This window comes from Triturus cristatus, chromosome 12 (genome assembly GCF_964204655.1).
Source record: "Triturus cristatus chromosome 12, aTriCri1.1, whole genome shotgun sequence".
NCBI classification, from domain to species: Eukaryota; Metazoa; Chordata; class Amphibia; order Caudata; family Salamandridae; genus Triturus; species Triturus cristatus.
In genome coordinates, this window is record NC_140595.1 from 127,988,662 (window position 1) to 128,009,267 (window position 20,606).

The following is a 20,606-nucleotide window of genomic DNA, read 5'->3' on the forward strand; positions in this document are numbered from 1 at the left end:
TGTGTGCAAACCAATTCAAAGTCTAACTCAAAATGAGTAAAGGCTACAAAACAAAGATGCATAAAAAGCATTCGACATCCAAGGTAGAGAGAACTATCACCTCCCCAGCCCACAAACCATGTTTGCATCTCAGAGGGATCCAGATATCTAGCCCATTACTGGAGGTTAACTGAGTTTGATCTCCCAAACAGAAGCTGAATGCATCTATGTAAACATATCTGAATATAAAAGCAAGTTCCCAAAATGAGGAATGACAACATAAAAGTGACAAAATTGATCTGCAAATCAATGTTTACCACAAAATAATTTATTAGAAATATACACTTAGGAATTTTGAAATCTGAGTTCTTTGCCTATTGTTTATAAATGTTTGCAAACTGTTAACAGGGAGAGTTGTAATTCCCCTATTCAACCCTTGGTTTCCAAACCAAAACCGCTCCCCAACTTTTCTGCAAGCTTCCAGTGGGCAGAGTCTGCCAGGGAGGAAGCTAATGGGCAACTCGCCAATGGCCTGATAGGGATCTGGATTGAGGCTATCACAACAACATGAGTGGTAGAAAGGGGGACAGTGTAAACTTCCTTTCAGCTCAGCCCAATCTCCAACAGAATCATCGTATTTACCTGGGCAAATGATGAATATTCATGATTTAACAATGGTCAGCTACAGATGACTATTGTTTGAATGCATGATTGGCCACACATCTGACTGGGTGCAAAACGTCATGCATTAAAATATTTGATACCTACAATACCTGCATGGTTGGTGAGTGGCTCTATTTTGAAATAATATATTGCTAATGCTGACATTAGCTGTCTTTTCCAAAATATCTGTAGAGTTCAATGATTTACCAGGAGTATCTTCTCATACAGGAATATCTGTAACTTCCACATAGAACACATCAGATGTGAAAGTGTATTCCTTCCTTAGGCTGGTAAGAAGGGGTTTAACCTCAAAATGTAATCAATTATGACATTGATGAACTATGAAATTGTGCAACTTCAACAATGTGCTTCTTTACATGATTTAAGTTATCAGAACAGATGAATGAGGTTACAACTTATCTTGATTTATTTACAATTGATGTCAGCAGCAATTTACAACTAGACATCACAGATACATAGTGAAAAACAAGTAGATAATGTACATTTTTCCACAAATTTGTTCTTTGGATTAAATAACGATCATCCATTTTAGTTTGTTCTTTCTTTACCGTCACTAAGCGCTTCTTGAGTACAGTTTTGGAGGGCTTCTGGATATAGGAATTTGAGTATCACAAAACTCTTGAAACTAATATTTTTAACTCTCTGGTGTATACGTATCACAGTGATATTATATCTAGATGACATGAACATTTATTTCCTAGGATGAGAAGAAACTGAAAGACCTTACACCTGCTGTACATTGTATAACCCATGATTTCTAATCAATTCAAAGAGTAAGATATATTCCCAAAACAAGCGATCAGGATAAACTTGATCAAGACTACTTTGAACCAGAATAACTGACATTAAGAGTAAAATTAGTAGCCTGCTGGTCCCACAGCATTGTTGTTCACAGAATGCAGGACTTTTTACCCTGAATTTACAAAAGGCCTAATAATTCAGCCTTTCTTCCATACACAATAATTCCCAGAGTTCTGGCTTAGACAGGGCTCAGATAAGGATCCATAAGGTGCCAGTGGTACAGATATGTCCTTTATTCGAGTTGGAAAGGGTGATTTCCAGCTCTTATGGAACTCCCCCTTTTTCCACTGGAGTAATTTATCACTGACTGATCCAAAAGATCAGCCACATTTGAAAAAAGTCAAGGTCAAGACCTTTGTGGATTATTCAAAATTGCACGTAGTCCACTGGCTGGAAGTGTGTTTACCATTTACCATATTATTGAGATCCCAGGTATGCCAGCATATGTTCACTGCTCCGAAAAATTATTTGCCCATAATTCATCACACACCTGATGAAGGTGATGAGGTGGGTGACTCAACAGGTCCAAATAGACATCTTTTAATCAGGGGACTACAAATACTGGTGCCAATTGAACATCTAAGGCACTCGTCTCGCATGCTAAACTGAAGGACATCCCTAAAACAAGAGATTATTTAGGGGAGTCCAGGTTGAAGATGCTTTATTTGAAACCTACTTATGAGACAACATTGTTGGTGGCAAAGAAGCATTAAAGGAAGTGCAATTCTTAGGTCAGAAATCAGGCATGGATTTACAATGCTGATTAATGATCCATCAACCACACATTAAGAAAGAGGAAAACCAGCATAGATTTATAAAGTTGAATCACACTCCATGAACCAGACATTAAGATGGAGACTGTTGTGAAGGACAGGGATGATAATGGATTTATGTTGCTTTTCCTAATGTTTCCTGAGAAATTACTCTGTACAGCAGTAAGATGCAGGCACACTTTTCTATACTTCACAATATTGACTTGGAATACAAGCTTTGACTAATACTAGCAAGAAACTCATCTACGCATTAAATATTGTTGAGTGCATGATTTGTTTAGCTTACGCATGTAAGCGTGACATCAGGCTTTAGCATTAACATGCATTTTAGATTTTGGTTGTGTGCGCACAATTGACAAGTCTTCGGCTCATGATGCTTCCACTAAAACAGGAATTTTCCATTCCTGCTGAAAAACCAGATATATTGTCTAATATTAAAAGGGATGTTGAGCACACAGCAGTAGACCTGGAGGTGCACCTGCATAATACACAGGCACCTGATGCCATAACAACTATCCATAATAAAATATTTACTTATCAGTACAGTAGACCATGTCTTTTGTTTTCTGTTCATATACTGGCGGACTGTTGTGTTTGGCAATGGCAGCATGTATGCTGCTTTTGTAGATCTAAAGTCAGCTTTTGATTTAGTTTCAGGTAACAAGCTATGGTTGGTCCTACAGGAGCTGGGAATGCCCACGGACTTGCTATCTCTCATTGTTCGACTACATGAGAACAATTTTGCAAAACATTCTCTGGGGCTCACAGGGTAATGTAACTGACCCCTTCCAAGTTGAAAAGGGAGTTCGCCAAGGGTGTGTAATGGCCCCTACACTATTTTCCCTCTTTATAAATGGAGTCTCCCAATTCTCAGCTACCTTTCCCACAGATGCTCCAGTCTTAGTAGGTATAAATATTCCGATCCTAATGTTTGCAGACAAAACGCACATCATATCAAAAACTCCTTGTGGGCTACAGTGTGGGTTAACACGTTTTGAAAATATATGCAACACATGAGGGTTAGAATTCAATGCAATGAAAACTAAATTTATGGCTTTTAATCACCACAGAGCATTTAGTGGTAGGATACATTTGGAGGGAGGAGCCCCAAGAGCAGGTAGATGCATTCACATATCTAGGAAAAAAATTAGCTGGGGCTCTCACATTGAAATGATGGCACTGAAACATCGCCAACTAGCTGGTGCTTTAAACAATGAATTTAAAAAATCTCTGACTAAGCCTGTAAGCCCGGTGTTGCAGATCTACAATACAAAAGTGGTGAGCTTGGTCCTATATGGGTCGAAATTATGGGGCTTTGAGAAAATGACCCAGCTCGCCACAGCAGAGAATAGGTTTCTCCGAATGATCACTGGCTTACCACAAAGTACCCCTGTGACTCCTATGCTTAATGACTGAGGAATGAAACACTGGTATACATTGCTGGACTACGCCCCATATTACATTGGCGTAGAATTTGGTCTACTGAAACACATACAAAAGTAAGAGATGAAAGTACAGAAATGGACTATGAAAATTGCAGAAAAGTCCTATGTTCATTGATGTCCTGTAGGTTACAAAGAGTCAACCTTAAGCAGTATGATAGAAACTAGCGTGATCGCAATAAAGCAAGAGCTATGGTCCATAGAGGCTGGGATAGAAGCAAAGTACTATTCTTTTGAAGGAAATCCATAGGCAGATTGGAGATATCACATCTTGGACAGATGTTAAACATTAGTGGGGGGAAAACTAGACATGCCTTCGTTTATTTCACGCTCCGCTGGCTCGGGTTCTGAAGCCACTATAGATGTTATCCCTAAAGAGGGAAGGGACGCCTAGGATGTCAAAAACTATAGACCAATATCATTAATCAATATTGACTGCAAATTATAAGCCAAAGTCCTGGCAAGAAGGTTAGAGAAGGTGATATCAAAACATCGTTCCATCCCAAACTGGATTCTCGAAAGGCAGACTGGATGCGAATAACATCTGGGTCTGCTGCCAAGCAGGTCAGAATAAATGGTCACCTATCACACTCATTTTAATTGGAGCAGGGCACCAGGCAGGGATATCCACTCTCCCCGCTCCTATTCCTTTTAGCAATCGAACCCATTCTTTCCTTCCTGAAACAGAATGATAACATTAAAGGTGTACCGTTCCCAATCAGGCAGGCAACTAGTCGTGGCCTATGCCTATGACGTTCTAATCTTCACTTAAGGTGCAGATACAGCAATCCCTCAGATTGTATCAGAAATTGAAAAATACTCTTGAGTTTCTGGCTATAAACGTAATCATTAGAAAACTAAGATCTTTCCCTAGAGCATTCTCTGTACTCCCTCGATTCTGGGCTACTCTGACCTGAAATGGCAACATTTTTCACTTAAATACCTTGGTATCTGGTTTGAGAAAGAGCTACAATCTTCCCTCATGATCACATAACCTAGTAGGGTAGGACGGACACAGCACAAATGATGATGGCACCACTAAGCAACTTCCTTTTGAGCATGCGTTCCATAAATCTTTCCACCACCTTCTTTAAAGCCATAGACAAGCATATCTCAGATATCCTTTGGAAAGGGAAAAGAGCTAGGATAGCCAGTCCCAACCTTAAATTGAGCAGGAACAGCAGAGGTCTGAATATAACCGATTTTCACAAACACCAAAAAGCTTTTTAGCGGCTCAGGGCAACTGGTGGTTTAAAGATGCAGTTGACCACTCCCTGACGTGGCTCAAAATTGAATCCCACTTTCTATCCCCCTCTCATCTAAGCTCCACCCTTATCATCAGAGGCCTCTAGAAAATACCCCTGGTCTACTCGCTCTCCATAATCGCAGACATGATGGAAGAACTGTCTTTTGTGACCAGTGGTCCAAAAGGGGTATCAATTCCGTTGGAGACTTATGCACATCCCTGAATCCCATTCCGTTTGCTTACTGCACCCAATCAAGTTCTTCTCCAAAATGTAAAAGAGCCATTAGATCACTACTGAAGCCACATACTCCAGATCTTCCCGGCCTACTTGGAAATCTTAAAAAGCTCGGCCACTCCGCATCACATATCTGTGAGTTACTTGACCCCCCCCCCACCCCCCCCCACCCCCCCTCCAGAGTACACTCCTCAAGAATTTGGGGAAAAAATGGTCCCCTTACATCCCAGAAGACCTGACATCACATTTTTCAGGCGCTACCTGGAATAGAATCTGGCATTCGCCTTTCTGGTTAATTTACACTTGCAATTGTGCAGTCTAGATTTTGGGTGATACACAAAACATACTGGACTCCATCCAGATTGCATAATCTAGGTATCCTACAATCAGATAATTGCTGGCACTGTGAGGTATCACTCGGCTCACTTTAGAATATGTTTTTCACATGTAAAATGGTCCAACCCCTCTGGACCAAAATTCATCAGACAATTTATGGCATCTTTAAGATTCAGCTCACACCATCCTTCCTAACTGTGACGTTAAGCCTTGTGGCACATCCACTTGACACTGGTCTCTCTGCACATGACTTACAGCATTAGATCTAATGCTTGCTCTGGGCTCCAAAACAGTCCTGTCAGAGTAGAAATCTTCCAAAGAAATCTCCTTTAACAAATGGCAAATACTCTATGCACCACCAGGAGCGCAGACGGCATAATATACAAGAAACTACATAATACATCACACTTGTGCTGCCTATGGAATGCACTTGATTTATACATACAAAAAGTGGATCCCCACAGCCTTAACATTCTTCCCCCTCTTGCAATTCCACTCACCCACCAAGACAGAACTAAATCATCAGTATACACTTAGTAGCCCTGTGCTCACTGCAGACCCTGATGACTTAGCACCCTCTCTCCACTCTCTCTAACTTCACCCTCATCTTTTCTCTGGCTTTTCTCCCTCTTTCCTTTGCAATGTTTTTCTGCTCATACATATATTGAGCACACTTGGGGAACTCAACTCTCATCTAATTTGGGTATCCCACACTTAGCTCCCTACTATCTTCAGATATGCTCTCAATGTACCTCTCATTTTAGCACCATGTTTTACAAATGGTACACCAACAACCAATATTGTAAGCCTGGGCGGAGTACAAAAAAAACTGCTTTAGATAAATGCGGTTCACTGTGACTTTTAGTGCCAGGTGCTCATGCCACTCTGTGCAATCATCGCGAGTTGCACCATACACAGCGCAAGCTTTCTTTCTGCTGCTCGAGTAGATTTTTTTACTCGAGCAGCAGCTTTCTCAATGCAAACAGACGGTTTCTCAACGCGAGCAGACGCGACCACTCGCAGAAACCTGACTGCCAGCGTTGATCTCGCCGGGAGGTTGATTTTCCACGCTCACACTCGCCAACTTGACGTTGACGATCGGGTACGAGGAAAAACTCGCCGGGGGGTGGGTTTTCCTCGCTCGCCAACTTAACGCTGGCGAACGCATGTGAGGAAAAAAACTCTGCGAGCTCCGAGTAACGCTGAATTTGGAAAACTTTGCTAGCGAAGTAGAGTTCACCGCCCAGACTTACAATATTGCTCCATTATGTTTACTTAGACTATACGTCAAATGTTTACATATGTGGTCATATGAAGTTACGCAAAGCACCCTGTAGTGTGTCTTCACTATCTGTTCCATAACTGCTTATTTTATTTTCAATAAAATTGTTTGAACAAAAAAAATGTAATCTTAGATTTCATGGATAGTGCACCATGTATGATATGTATTGTATTGAATAGCAACTATGAGAATCTCAATGCTAGTCTGGCCCTCCCCAGATGACAGAGAATTGTATCCTGCCCTTCTGTTGACAGGTACTACGCTGGATAATATTAACATCTTGGAGACTTCTGTCCTACTACCAGTAATGAATATTCCCCATCGTGTCTCTACAGCTTGTCAGAAGTAATCTGTGAAAATGTGTGAGTGTTAAAAGTGTTCTTGTGTACTACTATTACTTAGGGATGTTAAACTCCAAACACTGTAGCTCCTTTGCCATATGGATCAAACAGACAATACTGCACACTTCTGTCCCACTAGGCCTCCACCAAGTATTAAATAAAGTGTCCCCCGATTACTAAGTCTAAAATGATGCTAGTGCTCAATGGTGCGGTGTTTTTTATTTTACCACCTCTATTTTCCCCGTGGCTATTTCTCTGCATTGATCCCTACTGTAGAGTGGCAGTCTATGGTTTCCCCTTAGGACCTCAACTAAAGTGTGTCTTCAAAGGAACTGAGGTTTACATCTTTCAGCAGAACCTGGACCAAATGTCAAATATATTAACAGTCACCAAAGGCTCCAATGAGCAGATGGTTCAATAAATTCAATCTTTTGCACAAAGTCACAACCCTTATTATGACCAGCAGAGTCAGACCCAAGAGGTTTAAACCTCTTACAATCAATAGGAATAAAATCACCCTTAAATTAAATCATACCCTGGATAGCATGAGGTCACCGATCTCTTCGATGATTGGTCCTTGTTCTCTTAGCTTCTTCAGGGGCTCTGCCAGAGAATCTAATATAAGTGATGGTGATGAAAGGAGTAATTTGGGGTAGGATAGAGACAGAGAATTGTCAGAGATTTAGTTTGGCAACGGCTCACTCTTTGAAACAACTCATTTTCAGGTTTATCAAATTACCATAGTTGGAAAAGAGCTTGGTATATTGGTCTTCCATTACATTGAACGTCTACAAAGACTAAAGTGATCATTAAGGCAAGGCAGAAAATGACCAAATGTACTCATGTTTACCATGTGCTTAAGTTCAACAAATGCAGTTGTGGGGGCTCATTTAAATTCAACACTAAGACCCACTGAGACCCACGTTACCACAAGCCAGCCCGTAATACTAAAATCAACTTCTGGGGTAATATGGTTTTCTATGTATAACCTGGAATGGTCACTTCATCATTTATTGCAGACACACTTTTTACTGGCGCTCAATGTTTGGACAATACAACCACTATCATTATTGCAATATGCTTGTCAACATTGGGTGTTCACACAGTTTACAAGACGTGCTTACATCTGCCTCAATTCAATCACATGAAGCAACCAGGCTGCGTGTTAGAAACATTAATCATCCATAGAGCTCCTGGAAACTAGAAGATCAAGTTACTTCTCTTCAGAAAGGCTCTTTCTAACTACAGATTGATCACCTTTATATTAACCCCAGGCGCCCGACTGAACACTCCATTTTTAAACAATAATTGTTCAAGCACACTGGTAAGTGGCTCCGTCAGACTCCACAAAGGTCTTGCTCAGTTCCGAAAGTGATGGTACAGGGCCATTTATATAAAGGTGCTTCATCAGCACGCTCTCATCAGTTTTGTCTTTCAGTCTTGGCTACCCTTGGATTTCGATCAGTCATGACAAATCAGAGGTGACAATGTGCCAAAACTAACTTGGAACCTTTTAAAATGCACAGTAGTCCAGTCCAAAGATGGTGAAGCAGGGAGGGCAGTGAATAATCTACAGTTGGATAGAGTATGACTGATCCAGGTCCAAGGGTGGCCATATGGCAGTGAAGAATAAGATCTACAGGCAATCTGATAAGATGATAGCCCGTATAAGGAAGAAAGTCTCCAAACACTGTCGGTAAGTGAAAGAAAGTCCTCAAGCAGTCCTTGGCCCAGCACTGTGGTACTGGTCCCCAAGGCTTCCCCTCCAGGTACCACCACTGAACTCAGGTTCTGCGTGGATTACCCAAGGCTCAATGATGTCACTAAGTCTGATGCACATACCATCCTGAGCTGACAAGCTCATTGATCAGTCAAGGGCTGCTAAGTTCCTCAGCACGTTTGATATGACATCTGGGTTCTGGCAGATCACAGTAACTAAGGGGGCTAAAGACAGGTCTGCGTTCTTTACTCCAGAAGGATACCAGTTTCGGGTGATGCTCTTTGGGTTGAAGAACAACTATTTCACCTTCCAGAAGTTGATCAATCAGGTCCTAGCTTGGTTGGAGAACGTCAGTACCACCCACACCTACACCTACACCTTCAGTTCTTGATAGCTTTAGGACTCTGCACACGTTTACCACTGATAACCAGTTCTAAAGTGCTTGTGTTCTCTACTTTAAATATAGTAACATTGTCATACACCCAATTGGCATATTTAATTCTCTTGCAAGTCCCTAGTAAAGTGGTACTACATGTAACCGGGACCTGTAAATTAAACACTACGAGTGGCCCACCAGCTCTCATTTTGCCATCACTTAAGTAGCCCTTTAAACATGTTTCAGGCCTGTCATTGGTGCCTGTGTGCAGTTTTAAACTGCCATTTTGACCTGGCAAAAAAAATATTTTGCCAGGCCTAAATCTTCCTTTTTAATATAAGCCATCCCTAGAGAATGGTCTAATCACCCTTAGGGCAAGGTGCAGTGTAATTAAAAAGTTGGACATTCACTTTTTAAGTTTTACATGTCCTGGTAGTGAAAAATCTTACATTTGTTTTATACTTCTGCAAGGCCTACCTCTCCCATAGGCTAACATTGGGTTAACTTATTACATATAATACGTTAAAGGTTTCAATTAGGAGCAGGGTAGGCAGGAAGGTCGAGTTTGTTGTCTAAAGAATAGTCATGAATAATATTATTTAATGGCAAAGTCAGATCTTAAGTCACTATTATGAAAATGCCACTTTTAGAAAGTTGGCAATTTCTTGTCACAACCATTTGGTTGCCTGCAGCCTGTTTCCTGGGTCATATGACTAGGTGTAGCTGGAAATTGGTCTTTGTATATTGCTCCCAGACAGTGAGACAAAGCAGCATAGGTGTTGGCAGAATGGGTCATCTCCGACTTGAGAGGGAGGAGCTGCCACCTACCACGCTTGACACCACTAAGGTTCTGCCCAGCACAATCACAAAAGGTTTTGACACAAGTCGATTGTGGCCCCAGACAATCTGGGGCCAGGACAGGGAGGCATGAATTTCCAATCACCTCTGAATGAGAAAACCTCCAGAACCTTCTCCTACTTCCTAATTGGCTCCAGGTATAAATATTGAGCCCTCAGTCCCAACTCTTCAGTATACTTCTGGACCTGTGATGACTCAGACGGACTGTTGTGCTGCTCTGCAAGAAGAACCGCTACTCTGCTGCCCTGCTGCCCGAGTAAAAAGACTGGACATGCATCGTGAACCCAGGACCATCAGATGGATTCCAAGGGTTAGTTGGCGGCCTTCTGATCAGAGCCTCAGGGACAAAAAAGGCTCCAACCATCTCAAGCCCAGCACCTGGACTCAGTCTGCTGGGAGTCCTACCCACCAGGTGGTGCCTCCCTAGTCCAGGACCCTTGGTATTGGGCTTTAAGGTGCTCTGGCAGCCCAGTTGTGGCCCTGTGAGCAGAACCAATGAAGTGCGACGCATTTCTCCGCAGCTGCATTGCAACCCTGTACCCGAAGCAGCCCCAACGCCGGACCTCACACTGTGAGTCTCCCCGTAACTGCTGCTGCACAATACATCACTGGCACAGACCTTCAGATCACACGCCCCTCACTGATGTAATCTTCGATGAAGACGCAGAACTTCACATCATAGCACCACAGCTTTCTTCTGAGCTGCTGGTGCGCAAAGCATCTTTGATGCCAGACTTTGCATCGCAAGCCCCTCATCAAAGGCATCCTTGGTGATGATGCAGTGCTCCGCATGCAGCTTTTGGGAACCACGGCTGCGCCACGCAACCTCAGCATGAGATCTCGCAACGCTCTCCAAACCAGGATTTCAGGTACTTTGTTCAGCTGGCCTAACTGGGTCACTGTATCCGGCCTGCATTCCACTGCGGTGGACCTGAAATTGTCACTTCATACTAGCACTATTTTTACTCTAAAATTTGAAATTGCACATCTCCGGTTCTACTGATTGGATGTTTGTCATTTTGGTCTTAAAACATGTATTACATTTTACTCTCTTTGTCTAAATTGATGTGACATTTTTCTTGTGTTGTATTTTCACTTTAATACTGTTTGAAGTGCTGCATAAATACTTTACATAGTGCCTCTAAGTGAAGCCTGATTGCTTTTGCCAAGCTACCAGAAGGCTAAGCACATGTTAATGTGGGGTTTACTTGTGTGTCTCCCTGACAGAGTTTGCGATTGCTGCTTGAGTAGGGTTTCACCCTCCTCAACCCAATTTCCAACACAGATGTTGTCCGACAGACAGCCATGGGGTTACGTTCACTAGAAACAGAGCCCACATGTGCCACTGAATACACAGGACCAGAACAATGCATGTAACCAGCAGTCCAAGAAGCCTCAGAACCTACTCAATGAAACCCATGACTGATCACACAACATCAGGATCAAACCATGTATGGCCTAGGCTCGTTGCCAGGGTACGAAGGCTTTGAACAACATAACAGCCATGATCACCCTATGAATTAAATCCTTGCATTAGGAGAACTCTAGTTTGCAGATGGAGAACCTCTGTTATGAAAGAAAGACAATCATCGTTCGGAGGAGGTCCACTTTAAGCAGCCAATCTCCAAGCTAAGGAAATACATGTGCCCACAACCTGAGAAGGTGGGCTGCACCACTACCATCGCCTTTGTAAAACCAGGTGACAGAGGCAAGGTCAAAGGGTAGAATAGTAAACTGCTCTGCCCCTACCTCGAACAGAAGGTAGCATCTGTAAGACTGCAGGACAGCACATGGCTGTATGCATCCTGCAAATCCAGGGATAGCATCACCCAGATCCAAGCCACTGAGAACCTGAGCTAGATTGAGAATTCTTAATTTGAAGGGTGAAGATCCAAAATCAGCCTGAGCCATCTGTCCCACTTGGACGCCAGGAATTAGTGGGATCATCCCTCCTCATCCGTTTCTGAATCCGGTACCCTCTTGATAGCCCCCATCGGCAAAAAGAGACGTGACCCCTGCAGAAGGCCAGCTGTATAATCTGCTGTCACTCAAGTAGGAACTCTTTTGGCCACATGAGCTAGGCACCTCTCCCACACCAGCCCCAGTCGTAAAAAGTCTTGGCATAAAAATAGATGCCAAGCTCTCTATGTCATACCAGGTATCTACCATTGCAGGGACATGTGTGGGCCTACTGAGACAGCTACGGAGACTCACCCCCCTTCTCTCATTTCCAGGCACTATGGATGGCCATGTCGGCAATGATTATGTCAAGGTTAGATTATGGCAACTCTCTGTACATTGGCCTTCCTGAGAAGCTGCTAACAAAACCCCAAGTGGTCATGAACGACACTGCTAGACTGATTTTCAGGCTCCCAAGGTGGGCACATGCCACCCCCCTACTGCAGCAGCTGCACTGGCTCCCGATCAAACACAGAACAAGGTTCAAAGGTCTCTGCATAGCCCATAAAGCCATCCACGGCCAGGTACGCCTCATAAACTATGTGCCAGGGCATACCCTTCGATCGTCTGATGCTGGCCTTTTGGCCTGCCCCCGCTTCAAAACATCCTCCAAAGGGGGCAGAGACTTTTCCGCAATGATCCCTCAACTCTGGAACAGGCTACCGGAAAGCCTTCGCAGGGAACTCACCCTTCTTCCATTTAGAAAAAAAATTAAAACGCTTCTTTTTACTAAAGCCTGGGGCACAACCTAGGCCATGTTTTGGTGCATGTACATGTGGATGTGGTGAGGTGAGGTTAAGCTCTCTCACATAGCGCTAAGAGACCTGTCGGTGAATATGCGCTCTAGAAGAAGTGCCAGTTAACATTAACTTGAGTCCCACCAAAATAAAAGATGGAATTCCTGCCTGTTGGGAAAAAATCAAACCCTGCCTCCTACTGGATAAGATTGGTTCTGAAAGAAAAAACTGAAGTAGCTGATGAGGCGGGTTAGGAGGTGCTGTAAGATTGCTGCCCTTGATGCTGCCCATGGTCTCTGGAGTTGCAAATATTCTGGGCCAACTGGTTTACTGATATCAAGGGTAGTCATTGATAGGCCTCAGAACATTTTGTACTGCCTGTCAAACTGGTGAACCAGTAAAAGCAATACATGGGAGGGGGCTGCCTATGATGTGCTCTAAGGCTGATTAGTTCTTTACCACAAAGTGCCTGGATCCATTGAAGGGCATGTCCATTCGAGACGCTTGGTTGTCACTGAAAAACACAGTAGTGCATACAATCATGAAGCTGACCACTACACTGGTGCTTATGGCAGGTCCCAAGCGGTCCGCTGCATCAAGGCCAGCCCATAGAAAAAGTAAGTTACCTTTGGTAATGATTTTAATGGTGAATACCCTATCTATCAACAGATTCCTTTCCTTGCAAATATTGTATCCAGGTGTTAGATTGTGTGGTAAATATTCTTTTTACCGAAACTGAATTTCATACGGAATCTTTAAAATAAAGTAAAATAGCTCAGAATAACAAGAGGCAGAATCCGTGGTATAAGAGGGTTTCTAAATGGGCTTTATTCCATCCAAAATGGCCGACTCGAGTCGCGGCCTTCAGGTTCCGTCACCACGAGGGTTCAGGAAGTGAAGTACAATACTTTATTGACAAGAAGTAACTTTTATAGGTCATACATTTACAATGAAACAAGTGCAAAAAGGCGTAACAATTGATAAGATAAATTAACATAGTGATACGTAATCGAAACTAGGCGTAATAAGGAGCAAAAAGAAACATGATTGGCTCTGATTATCTTACATAGGTGGATCTATACGATAATACTTAACATGGATGCGTGCGCAGCAGCATGACGTGTGATTGACGTGCAACTAGGGGGTGAAGGGGACTTGACATTTAGCTCTACATGTGGAGACGAGAAGTCTAGGGGGTCATGTCAACCTAATCCCAAATCATATCTAACATCCTATGTTTAGAGAACTATGTTATCCACAAGGAAGGACTCTCGGACAGAATCTATTCTATACTAACTGTATGTGCGTGTACAAGCGTCTAAGTGTCTATATGAGAAGCGAGGGGCAGAAAACTTTCCATGGCAACAGGGCTATGAATCACTTGCAGGAGGACGGAAAGGCTGAGTCCTTTGCTTGTGAGCTAAAGGAAATGTTTACCTAAATCACTAGACAGGAATGCATCGGCTGAAGAGCAAAATAGATAATTCGAAGGTGAAATACAGCTTCTTGGCAGGCAGGCGAAAACTGGCCGAGGCAGGCACCGTTAGCTGCACAGGGAGTAGGACAAAGTTCATGGATACAGATGCGAGCTCAAGCTGAAACTGTCAGAGACAGAGAGCAGGGAAAGGCTTTGAGGAAAGAATCGGGCCTACTTGCCTGAACTGTAAAAATGGAGTACCTTAGCCATATAAAGTCGGTGGCTTTTCATACTTAGGAATTGAATATCCAGCCCATTGATGGCGGATCTGACAGAGAACATGTCGACGGTAGACACACATATGTTTGCGTCTTGGAAACTGGAACTGGAGGGAACATACATGTACTTGTGACATGCACATAGAATCGTTGGGGTCCAAGATAGGGGACATAACTGATCAGGAAAATCCACATTTCCACATTCCCTCCTTGTCCCCTACTTGCCCTTCAAGAGATATCAATCTTCATCATTCCATCGATTTGCTCATGGAGCATCATTTCTTCTTCCTTCTTTTTCCGGCATTTTGAACGAGAACTTTGATATGGAATGCATGATGTGGCACACAGACCACAAATAGCTGGTCCACATTGTAGGCATAAACAACAACTGAAGAGCATAAAAAGGCCAATACCTAGGAAAGATAGAACTCTCCATCCCCAGGCTGATATCACACTCCAAAACCACCCGGACCACGTCCAAGTGCCTGGATTCTCGTGTATCTGGCTTACAATCTTATGAAGGCGTGTTATAGCTTTATATACAGATGGCGAATTTTCTGGTATGAATATGCAGCAGCTGGATCCGATGACCCTGCAAGCTCCGCCCCTATCGGCCAGGATGACGTCAAGGACAAGACGATTCTGGAGAACAACAATTCTCATCACTGATTGTTCCTCTGTCAGATTGCCTAGGGCGGCTATAGTCTCGTTTACTACAGCTTCAAGAGTCTTGGTGAGTCTGCGTATCAGCTTACTATTTGATATTGTACCTATATAGGGAAAGATACCTTTATTGAAATCTACATACTTGTCCCATGCCGTCTCAGTATAATCGACAACTGGGAGATCTCTACGCTCTCTTTTGTGTACTAAATGAACATTTCGATAATAATCAGGGGGAGCTAGGAAAACAGGTGGCAAAAGGAATGCTATGTAACAGGTACCATCCCAATCTAGAGGCAGACGCATATATGCCGTCTGACCACATATAAAGTAAGAATGGCGAGAAGCTCTAAATGAAGATTTCCCTTGATCACTATATTCTACTGTAGTAACGCATTTGCTATGGCCCATGTGTATGGAACCAACTTTTCTCACACATAATTCACCCTTAACTAGAAATACTGACATAGTGGGCAGAATTAATTCAACTTCGGATTTGACGTTCAAAATCATGAGATTAGGCGTAAAATTACCTAATTTATACACTTCATTTTCTAAATCAGTTCCTGTTCTACTGGGGTGACCCTCCTTATTAGGGTGACAGACTTTGAATAAAACTAGATTCAGATTTCCCCATATCCAATGTTGTTGATAAACTGCTGTGTCTGGGTCTATGGAATTTAGTAAACTAAACCATGCTCCACAGGAGCCATTGTGTGTGAACGGATGTGGAAAGAAAGGCAGAACTCCTTTGTTATTCTGATAGGGAGGGAGTCGGCCACACACCCAACAATTGGTGGCATTACTAGTCTGATGGGAATGATGTAACATACTAATGAAGGTGTTATTGCGCAGCGCAAGTCTATAAGATAATTCATGTGGCGGTAGGTCACTAAAAGAATGTTCAGCAGTAATATTATAAACATGTCTAGAAATAGGATGATATATGTGCAAAATCACACTCGTAATGATTATTAAAACACTCAATAAAAACAGAATTAATAATGTCCTCACACAGTAGCTACGCAGTGATTTACAATACGCCTGTCGTTTCAACATTTCTCTGGTATTTTCTCTACTCAGGTCCAAGGGATACATGTCAGAGACAATTCAACCGCTTCACCTTGGAGAGGACTTAAACAATCAAATTGCTCGACTGTTTGGGCCTAAGTTTTAATTTATAGTTCTGAGAGTCATTCCTTTCAACAAAGGGAAGTTTTGAATCAGTCTGTGAGGGAGTGCAGGGCACAGTGTCTATATCCGAGGATAGTCCATGAAATTTCTTAACGTGGCTGGAATGTATCCATCCTTTGCGGCCCTCCACTTTCACGGCTGTTCTTGTGGTCAGCAGGACTAGCTTCGGTGTTTTCCACCTGGGCTCCAATTGGGTTTTCCGATCGAAATTCCTCACAAACACCAGATCCCCCGGAGCAACGTCATGGGGTTTCACCTCAGTGTTGTCAGGAAAAGCTGCAGCTACCTGTGAACGACAAGATTGTAGTGCAGACATCAAGGAAGCCAGGTAATCTGTCAGCATATTACAATTAACATCAGTTATTTTACGTGGTACAGGCGTCCCCCACATATTTGGTGGCCTTCCGAAGATCACCTCATACGGGGATAGCCCTGTTCGAGAGTGTGCTACCATTCTTATGTAAAATAGTGCAACTGGTAAGGCTACTATCCAGTCAACACCTTTCTCCTTACATATTTTAGACAATCTGATTTTCAAAATTTGATTATGTCGTTCCACGAGACCTGCTGCCTCGGGGTGTCGGACACAGTGGAACTTCCACTGATATCCCAACAAAAGTGAGACATGTTTCATTAATTCGGATGAGAAAGGCTGGCCGTTATCTGAATATACAACACGTGGTAGCCCGTACCGTGGGAAGAATTCTCGAACTAACTGTTTGGCAGTAGTCGGGGCCGTGTAATCTGATACTGGGTACGCCTCAGTCCATCGGGAGAGAGCGCAGACAACTACAAGAACATATTTGAATCCTCGACATCGTTCCATCTGGATATAATCCATTTGGAGCACTTCAAAAGGATGATCAGGAGTCTGGAATCCACCCTGTTCTACGGGAACACTTTTTCCCGGGTTGAACTGACAACATATCATACAGGTACGGACCTTTTGTTTAGCTGCTGCTCGTAAATGTTTATTGAACCAAATATGTTGAATGCTATCTAGCATAGCTTTTTCTCCTAAATGCGCCGGGCTGTGAATTGTAGCTATAATGGCTTGGACCATAGAGTCAGGAAGAAACCATACAGATTTCTCCTTCGTCATCCATCCCTGATCTGTCTGGATCCCTCCTAGTTCAGTCCATTTCTTTAATTCTTCTGCAGTAGCATGTGTCTGTATGTCAATTACGTCAAGTGCGGGATCCTTAATTGTCATACACTGTGTTGGTGTCTGAACTATTGGCTTTGTCATGTCTAATGTGCGATTCTGAGCAGTCTGTTTAGCTGTTCTGTCAGCTAAATCATTGCCTTGAGAAATGATATCAGTAACCCTCGTGTGTGCTTTACATTTCATAATCGATATAGCAGTGGGTAGATGTATTGCGTCTAACAAGGCATGAATGAGGGGTCCGTGCTGAATGTGGGCACCATGGGAGGTTAAATAACCTCTCTCTCGCCACAGTACGCCGAAGTCGTGTACAACTCCGAATGCATAACGTGAGTCAGTGTATACATTAACTTTCTTATTTGTGGCTTGAATACAGGCTTGTGTTAGAGCAATAAGTTCTGCTGCTTGGGCTGACAAAGTATCTATACAATTTGTCTCAATAACTTCAGTGTCTGTTGTGACTGCATACGCGGCCACTAAATCTCCTGTACTTGTTCTCATGCACGATCCGTCTACATACAACGTCAGGTCTGGATCTAACAATGGAACGTCTGTCAAGTCTTGTCTAGGTTTCGTCTTTATTTCAATGATTTCAACACAATCATGAGCTAGTGGGTCTGTTCCAATTACAGGTAATAGTGTAGCAGGATTCAATGTATTACACCGTCGGATCTCTATGTGTGGTTGAAACAATGTCAGTTCATAACCGGTAAGTCTTGCTATGGTCAAGTGTTGTGTTTGTGTTCGGTTCACAAGAACCTCTACTGCATGTGGTACTTGTACTGTCAATGGATGTCCTAATACTATGGCATCGCTTTGTCTGATTGCTAAAGCTGTCGCCGCCACTGATTTCAGGCATGCAGGCAAAGCCTGAGCTACGGGATCTAATGTACTGGAAAAATAAGCACATGGCTTGCGTGATCCTGCTTGATCCTGAGTGAGTACTGACAAGGCAGTACCTTCACGTTCTGTAACAAAGAGTGTAAAATGTTTGCTATAACATGGTGTTGCTAAAACAGGTGCTTGACATAAAGCTTCCTTTAGGCTTTCAAAAGCTTGTGTATGTTCCTGAGTCCAAGGGAGAACAGTCGATGTGGCTGCCTCCTGTGTGGTTAACTGAATGAGTGGTTTTGCTAGAAATGCGTACTGAGGGATCCACTGCCTACAATATGAAGTGAGGCCTATAAAAGCCCGCACTTCCTTTTGTGTCTGGGGTATTGACATGTTAGCAATTAACTGGATGCGATCTGATGTAAGCTGCCTTCCCTCCTTGGACAGCGAGTGACCAAGATAAATAACTCGCTGGACACAGAATTGCAGCTTAGAAGGAGACACCTTGTGCCCCTTGTCGGCTAGAAAATGTAAAACTGTCAGAGAAGCCTTTTCACATTCAGGTTCGCTTCTCGCGGTGATCAGCAGATCATCGACATATTGAAGCAGTGCAGTATTGACTGGCATGTGGATACTGTCAAGTTCTCGTTTCAGTGCTTGGCTGTAGATGCTGGGGCTTTCTGTGAATCCTTGGGGAGCGCGTGAGAATTTAAAGCTGCGCCCATTTAAACTGAATCCGAACAAATATTGGCTTTCCGGATCTATTGGGACGCTGAAAAAGGCATTCTTGAGATCAATTACAGTAAAGAATGTTGCTTCGGAATCAATTGCTGTCAATAATGATGATATATCAGGGACCACAGGAAATTGTGGTACAATGCACTTGTTTAGTTCACGCAAATCAATAACCAATCGGTATACTGGTGGGGCAGTAGGATCAGTTCGTTTAAGAATCGGAATTATCGGTGAATTACATACATTGGAGTCTGTTTCTACAACTACTCCCTGGGCAATTAGCTCATCAATGATTTTCAGCAAAGCCACTACAGCATCATGCGGTAACTTGTATTGTCGCATTCGTGGTAGTACCACTCCTGCTTTCAATGTGACTCGGTATGGTGTAATGTTCATGCAGCCAACATCCGTAGGGCCTTGTGCCCATAGATGTACTGGTAAAGTCTGTAGTCGGGGATCCATGTCCCTAGACACATAGTGACCTTTAAAATCACGTAGAAACAACCTTACTCCTTCCGGAGAACAACATATTATGGCTCCTAGTGCTTTCAGAGTTTTAATTCCTAACAGATTTTCTGGGCATGATTTAGTAAGCAATAAATCTGTAGTTCGTGTCAAAGGTCCTATCGTAAGTGGGAGAGGCTGTGATACTTCATTAACAATAGGTTTTCCTGAAAAACCAAGGGAAACATTTTGAGAGCCTGAGAGGGGTGCCCCTGGAACTTCACTACGTTTTATAGTTGTTCGACTTGCCCCTGTATCGAGTAAGAATTTTCTATCTTGACCTAATAATTCACTATGTACATACGGTCCTTCTTGATCTACAGGAATCTCGATGAGCGGTAAGTCAACTTCCCTCTCTAGGCTTGTTCATGCGTAACGCTGATACTCAGGATATTCATATTGTGCAGTCTGATACATTTGTCGTGTTGTGGTTTGTGTGGCAGTAGCAGGCAACGGTGGTGCAGCTGGCACAAACTGTATGGGCTGCTGTGAGGCTGGCATGGACTGTTGCTGAACTGGCATGGACTGTTGCTGAACTGGCATGGACTGTCCATGCTGCATAGCTCCTTGTTCATTCTGATCTTGTCTAACTAATCGTGGTCTCTCTTTTGCAATACCTGTAGCTATATTACGTTTCAGGACTGGACAATCGTGTACATAATGGCCTAGTTGCTTACAGTAATTGCAGGTTCCTTTTACAGGAGCTGCAGAATCACCAGAATGTGTCACACCCTTTTTGTGACCCTCTGCTGGTACTGTCTGAGAGACTAGCATTTTCATTTTTGTATCCTTCATGCGTCTATGCTCGTGTTCTTGTTCATCCCTAATTCTATTGTGATGATACTGTAACATTTGTAGCATTTGTGACGGAGTGTTACTTTGCCAGGTACTCTCGAATTTCAATATTCTATTCTTCACTGGAGGCAATGCATTTTCCACTAATTTTGTCACAAATAAATGTGGATATGAGTCACTACTTGCTTTTATACCACTGTTTATACCAAAACATTTTTCAAATCGAGCATAATAATCGCTTGTGTCTTCATCTTG

General features: G+C 42.9%; 1 pseudogene; it reads right to left on the bottom strand.

Moving 5' to 3' along the window:
* Positions 1 to 20,606, bottom strand: part of LOC146772868 (rho guanine nucleotide exchange factor 11-like) — a 256,324-nt pseudogene that overhangs the window by 180,428 nt on the left and 55,290 nt on the right.